Raw genomic sequence first — 6,279 nt, 5'->3', positions numbered from 1 at the left:
ATTGCCCGTCACACACCTCTGACGGAGATCCTACACAAACAAGGCAAAACAGAGAACGGACAAGAGCGCCAAAACAACAACAACAAAAACAACGACTTACTCAGAAGTTGCTGGGTCTGTGGTCGCAAATCCACTGGACAAAGATAGAGTAAAAGATCAGAAGCCCTGTACAGCCAGTTACACTTTCTGGACTGCCCGCCCCTGCTCATTTCCCACAGGCTCATCTACAGTGGTAGGGAAGGTGATCTGGGGTCACGTGTGGGGAAGGAAACTTCAGCATCACCCAGGATCCTAGGAATCCCCAGAAGGCTTTCCTCTGAAGAGGGCAAACTGGCTTGAGACTAATGCAGGCTCCTGTGGAGCAGGGAATTCACCTCTTCTCCCTCCTTACCTTCCTTCCTTCCAAGAGGTATCATATCATGGCGGTTAGGAGCTCTTGAATTCACTTAGCCATTTATGACCTGTGTGACCCGTATTTCACTTCTCTATGGCTTAGGATGCCTTGGAACAGCAGTGATATCTACTTCATGTGGTTACTGTGGAGGATTAAATAAGTTGAGATATAACCAAGTGTTCCAGTTACTATTGCTGTTAAACCATCCCAAACATAGTGGCATGAAACAACCATCTGTTTTGCCCGTGCATCCAGGGGGTCAGACATTTGGGGAGCGCACAGTTGATCTCTGCTCCATGCTATCTGGGACTGCAGCTAGAAAGACTCAGCGGCTGAGAGCTAGAGCCCTCCAGGGACCTCTTTACTCACGCGCCTGGGGACCATACTAGCCGTTGGCTAAGACTTCAGAGCTGTCCGCAGAAACCCTCCATGTGCCCTTGCCACGTGGCTGCTCCACACAGGCGAGCTGAGACTTCCTCAGAATATGGCAGGTGGGTTCCAAGAGTGAGAAAGGAAGCGATGGGCGGCATTGTTGTGAGCTAGGCTTGAGAGTCACACAGAGTCACTTTGCCCTACTCTTGGTTGGAGTAGTCACACAGTTTCATCCAGGTTCAAGGGGAGGGGACCCAAACCCTACTTCTCAATGGGGAGAGTGTCAAGGCCAGCATCTGGAGGGGAGATAGCTTACGGCCTTCTATGGAAACTATAACCTGCCACATCAAAAGCTCAGAACAGTGTTTTACGATCACTGAGATATTTTCATTCAACAAACACTGACTGAGCACCTGCGAGGCACCAGGTACTGTGCTAAGACCTGGAGGTAGAGGAGTGGACATCACGGAAGTGGTCCCTGCCTTCAGGGGCTAACCAAAAAAAAAAAAGGTTGCAGGCAACAATCCGCTAGGAGAACCTCTAGCCACTGGCCAGATGAGCTACTGGGGTGAATGGTAATTTTCTAGCCCTAGATGGCCAGAAAGTAGCTCTGGCTGTGGAAGTAGTTGGCTCCGATGGGATCTGTTGTGATGGATCTTTCTTGGCTGCTTCTCAGTGCGGGAGGAGGAGGCCAGAGCGCTTGACAGACTTAGAGTCCAATTCCATTTCATCTGAGCCGTGGCTGTGGCTTTCATTCAAAGCAGGTGTAGGCTTGTAAAAAAGACCAGAGGGAGCTTGGCCCTGCTTTTCTAGTATCTTGTTGCTCCAGGGGTGATCCTCCAAAAAGGGGTGCACCTTGCACTGGCGGGTGCACCTGGCGATTTTTTTTTAACTTAAAAAAATTTTTTTATTTAATTGCCTTGTTTTTTTAAAGGTACATAGATGACAAAAAATGTTACATTAAAAAATACAAGAGGTTCCCATATACCCCACACACACACCCTGCCCTACTCCTCCCACATCAACAACCTCTTTCATCATTGTGGTACATCCATTGCATTTGGTGAATACATTTTGGAGCACTGCTGCACTGCATGGATTATAGTTTACATTGTAGTTCACACTCTCCCCCAGTCCATTCAGTGGGTTATGGCAGGAGATATAATGTCCTGCATCTGTCCCTGCAATATCATTCAGGACAACTCCAAGTCCTGAAATTGCCCCCACATCACAGCTCTTCTTCCCACTCCCTGCCCTCAGCAGCTATGACAACCACTTTCTCCACGTTAGTGCTATAGTTTCTTCCATTACTAGTCACAGTAGTTCTATAGTAGAATACCAGTAAATCCACTCTAATCCGTATTTTATTCCTTCATCCTGTGGACCCTGGGATGAGCACCTGGGGATCTGACAGACAAGCAGTGTCTCGGGCCCCACCCCAGAACTACTGAATCAGAATCTGCATTTTAACAAGATCTTCAGGTCACACCCCTGGAGGCTGGTGACACACCCGTTCTGCTGGATTCCTGGGAGCTGATATGGGGAACAAAGTAATCCCAAGAGGCCATTCCTGTAAGGGAGTGGGGCTGTCCTTACTCCTGCGAGTCACCCTCTTGGGACAAGGTCCATGTGTGATGAGCATTTTTGGTCCTACCTGAGAGAGCAATTCTGCATTCCTGAGATCAACCACTGGGCCTCCAGTCTATCAACACATGCATAGCTACACTGGCCTCTGGGCCTTGAAAGTCTGAGGCCTACCAGAAAGGAAAGACTCTTGAAAAGGTAAATAGCATGTACATCCTTCACTTATTAGCAATGGCGGGTAGATGTGTGCGGCCCTACTGTGTAGCATTAGCCTCCCATTTAGGATTAAAACTAATGGCTATGGAGCAGATATGGCTTGAGTAGTTGAAAGCCTGCTTCCCGCATCGGAGGTCCCGAGTTTGGGACTCGCTCAGGGGTCGTGTCTCTTTAGGCTCCTTCATTCTTTCCTTGATTTTCACCATCTCGACATTTTTGAAGCTTACAGTCACTTTGTAGGAAACCCTTCAGTTTTAGGATGACTTGGTGTTTCCCTTGATTAGAACCTCGCATCCTGGTGGGAATAGCGGGGGATCAGGGCTGGAGCCTGCATCCCACCGCTTAGAGCACCATTTCAGTTTGTCCTCTTCCCGTGGTGCTCACTGGACTCCCTTGATTAGACTGGATCCCTCGATGGGGTCCCCTGGCTTCTCTTCTGAACAGGGACTGTACTCTCCTAAGTACTTACTTACTTTGAAAGGAAGTCGATATCCTGCTTTATCAGAATGGGTTAGCAGGGAAACGGACTTGGCCCAGTGGTTAGGGCGTCCGTCTACCACATGGGAGGTCCGCGGTTCAAACCCCGGGCCTCCTTGACCCGTGTGGAGCTGGCCCATGCGCAGTGCTGATGCACGCAAGGAGTGCCGTGCCACGCAGGGGTGTCCCCCACATAGGGGAGCCCCATGTGCAAGGAGTGCGCCCCGTAAGGAGAGCCACCCAGCGCAAAAGAAAGCACAGCCTGCCTAAGAATGGTGCCGCCCACACGGAGAGCTGACACAAGATGACGCAACCAAAAGAAACACAGATTCCCATGCCGCTGACAACAACAGAAGCGGACAAAGAAACAAGACGCAGCAAATAGACACAGAGAACAGACAACCGGGGGAGGGGGGGGAATTAAATAAATAAATAAATCTTAAAAAAAAAAAAAAAAAAGAATGGGTTAGCAGCTCCCTGTTTTGCTCCGTGGGACATAATTTGTAACTGTCGTTGCTTCCGTGCTCCCCCTCACATCCTGGGCCGTCGCCTATGGAAAAAGATCCTCCAGCCCTGTCGTTTGGCCACAGAACCCTGTGTTGACCAAAACCTGCCCTGGGTTCCCATCTGGAGGCCGTTAGCTGAGGGTCTTTACCCAAGTGGCTCCAGTCAGGACCTGCTTATCAAGCAATCGTCAGAACACCAAACCACCAGCTACTGGAGCGTGACCCAGTCCACACTCAGACAGTCTCCTCCTGCTTCACGGCAGCAGCCGTCTCCACCCCTTCGTGGTTTGTGCCAACACCCAAAATTGCAATGCAAATGCAATGCAAATGGGTTTGCCGGGCGAAAGGTGAAACTGCCAATCGTGCGAAGTTGCAGAGTTTCCTGAGGTCCTTGAAAGAAGGACTGTTCAGAGCGTTGAGGGAGACCCGTTAACAACCACCACGAGAAAACAGACTGAAAGGCGGAGAGGATGTGACTAACAAAGGACTCCGAAAAGGTCTTAAGAAAGTTTAAAGCTGTCAAATACGTTCGGGGGGGGAGAAAAAAGAAAGAAAGAAAGAAAAAAAAAGAGACCCTCTTAATGAGTGAGATGTGAAAGTCCAAAATGAAGAAAAGAAATTTAGATCCTTTGTTCTCAGAGTTCGCACATAAACCACAATCTAGGTTTTGCTGAAAAGTAAAGCTATTTTCCTAATGTTCGTGATCTTTTTTGAGATAAAATCCCAATCAAATATTTTAGTCTCTGTTGACTGTAAGGTTTTGGTTCCTTCTGTGAGTGGCTTTGGGCAGGTCACAAGCAGAGACCCTCAAAGCTGTCCCACGAGACCAGCCTTCTGATGCCCCCTTGCATTCGGCCCCCCTCCCCCCAATCCATGAGGGTCTGTTCCCTCGTTGCCTTCCCTTCCTCCATGCTTGTTTTTTACATTCTGATTTCACATGCATCCTCTTTTCTCAAGAGAGGAAACTACCCCAGCCCAACCCACTTTACCAAGGGCAGTTCTTACTGGCACAATGAGTTGGGGATTGTAGCAGTTTGATATTATTGATGAATTCCAAAAAGAAATATTGGATTATGCTTGTAATCTGGTCTGTACCTGGGCATAATTGAGTTTTGATTGGGACGTTGAGTCCCCACCCCTTGGCGGGTGGGGACTCACAGATAAAAAACACATGGCAAAGGACAGAGGTGGGGTCTTTTTATTTTGGAGTTTTGATGTTGGGGTTTGATGCTGAAAACTTGAGCTGGAGCCCCAGGAAGTCAGCACACAGAGGAAAGGGAAGCCAGCCCCAGGAAGGAAGGAATCTTGAACCCAGAGAAAAGCAAGACCGTGGAAGGAAGGAACTCAGGAAGCCTGAGCCCTCGCAGACATCGGCCGCCATCTTGCTCCAAGTAGACTTTGGTGAGGGAAGTAACTTATGCTTTATGGCCTGGTATCTGTAAGCTCCTACCCCAAATAAATACCCTTTATAAAAACCAACCTGTTTCTGGTATTTTGCATCAGTACCCCTTTGGCTGACCAATACAGGGATAATAAAAATGGCAGATAACATGGATTGAGACTGGTCTTGGCCTCATCAGGTGCTAAGATGTGGATTAGCACAATGAACTGTCCCCAAATTCGTGAAAGTTGAGGCATTTATTAGCTCGCGTTTTACAGATGAGCAGAATGTACGGAATTCCTCAGAGGAATTCCTAGGAGGGTAAGGAATTTACCAAAGATGCTTCAGTCGTTGGAGGAGTCAAGATTCAAACCCAGTGGCTCGAGCTCTTAACCACTGAGCTAGCCGAGCTATAAAAGTGCTCCGAAGACTGCAAGTTGCTTTATGAATAGACACACTACTATTATGATTATGCCTCCCAGGAGAGGCTCTGGACTCCCAGAGACGTTGAATGACAGAAGATAAAATATTAAAAGGCATTCCTGGTGTGTGAGATTGATTGGGTTTGGGTCCCACAATACTCCACTACTGGCACCCAGTGGCACCCACCGGCATTGCCTAACCCCACCCGGACCAGTGGCCCTCATCCATAGGCCTTGGAAGGCCAAGTGGGCTGTGAATGGTAAAACAGAAGCAAACCAGTCCCTCCTTACACGGTTTCCAACCCCCCCCCTCCCCAGGAGCTGGCAGAATCCATCCTTGTCTGTGAGTCTGGTCTCAGCACGGGCAGGAGGTGGCCTTGGGGGGCCAGCACCCCTTCCTCGCCTGCAGACACACCTCCTCCCCGGCGCACCCCCTGTGCCGGCCGATGCCCCCAGCCAGGTCCTGCGGGCGCGCAGCCTGGTGAGTGGGTGCTCCTTCGCCTAAGGGGCACAAAGGCGGGTTGTGAGCACCCCGGGTCTCACGGGAGGGAAATCCCAACCCAGGGCGCCCTGGATCTCAGCGGAGAGAGGCAAGGCTGTCCATTTCCCACGTCTGAGGACAAGGGGGTGGGGAAGGGAGCGAGGGAGAAGAGCGGCATTTGCAGACACCAGCGGAGGGGGGCGGGGAGAAAAGAGCCCTAAACCCCAGAGCTCTTCCCCGTCCAGAGGATCGGTGGAAGGGAAGGGTCCTAGAGACGAGGCATGGCAGCCAAAAGCAGCATGGGGGGAGCGGATGGAGCTCCGTGGTTGAGCGCCTGCTTCCCGCGTACAAGGTCCTGGGTTCAATCCCCGGTACCTCCTGAGAAACGAAAACAAAGCAAACAAATGACAAAACCACCTCTTGTGGGAGCGTGGCTGTAGCCCAGC

This window comes from Dasypus novemcinctus, chromosome 31, assembly GCF_030445035.2.
Source record: "Dasypus novemcinctus isolate mDasNov1 chromosome 31, mDasNov1.1.hap2, whole genome shotgun sequence".
NCBI lineage: Eukaryota > Metazoa > Chordata > Mammalia > Cingulata > Dasypodidae > Dasypus > Dasypus novemcinctus.
The sequence above is the reverse complement of the archived record's forward strand: the minus strand, read 5'-3'. Positions refer to the sequence as shown.